Raw genomic sequence first — 997 nt, 5'->3', positions numbered from 1 at the left:
TGTGTGTGTGTGTGTGTGTGTGTGTGTGTGTGTATACATATATATAGATAGATAGATAGATAGATATCTGCATAATATATAAATACATTGTATACGTGCATGCGTATCTGCATACTACATATATGCATCATATATATATATATACATATATATATATATATATATATATAATGTATATGCATATGTCTTATATGTGAGTGTGCGCGTATATATATATATATATATATGTGTGTGTGTTCGTCTGTGTATGTACAATTACATATGTATAATAAAAATCAGCAGATTGTGGGAATATCACAAAACAACCAGAGCTGCCATCATTTAAAAGTAAAAGATAAGATTAAAAGAAGTTACTCCTGGATGTATGCAAGGGTGGGGAACAGAGAGAGAGAGAGAGTGTGTGTATGAGTAGTATATGCATGCATGTGAATGGCGGATACATATATATATATATATATATGTATATATAGCTAGTATGCATTTGTTCATAATAAAAAGGCTTTCATAAACAGAGTAAAGTACTCAATACGAGATTATCTATCTGTATATATATATATATATATATACACACACACACACACACACACACACACACACACACGAATGCATATAAACTGATACAGATATACATAAAAATACACTCACAAATACATACATATGCACAATACAAGCAAAAAGTGAGAAACATTTGACAGAAAAGATTTTCGTACTTCTTTGCACCATTTATTGGTAAAATTGACTGCAAATTTCATGGAAAAAAAAATTTAAAAGGCTACAACACTGTAAGAGAGACTAATACATATGCATGTGTTTCTTTGAAAGCCATGATATAGTCTGTGATGGGAACAAATACCTAATAGAGTCTAGAGATGCTAAGAAGATGAATGGCAACGAAATATATTTATACAAATACACACACACACAAGTATATGTATACACTTACATGTGTGTGTGTGTGTGTGTGTGTATATATATATATATATATATATATATATAT

The 997-nt window shown here is 29.6% G+C and overlaps 1 protein-coding gene across 1 annotated transcript in view; it reads right to left on the bottom strand.

Moving 5' to 3' along the window:
- LOC106872789 (uncharacterized) overlaps positions 1 to 997 on the bottom strand; it is a 423,364-nt gene that overhangs the window by 41,471 nt on the left and 380,896 nt on the right. The window lies entirely within an intron of this gene.

Source organism: Octopus bimaculoides, chromosome 1, assembly GCF_001194135.2.
Source record: "Octopus bimaculoides isolate UCB-OBI-ISO-001 chromosome 1, ASM119413v2, whole genome shotgun sequence".
Classification (NCBI taxonomy): domain Eukaryota; kingdom Metazoa; phylum Mollusca; class Cephalopoda; order Octopoda; family Octopodidae; genus Octopus; species Octopus bimaculoides.
The sequence above is the reverse complement of the archived record's forward strand: the minus strand, read 5'-3'. Positions and strand labels throughout refer to the sequence as shown.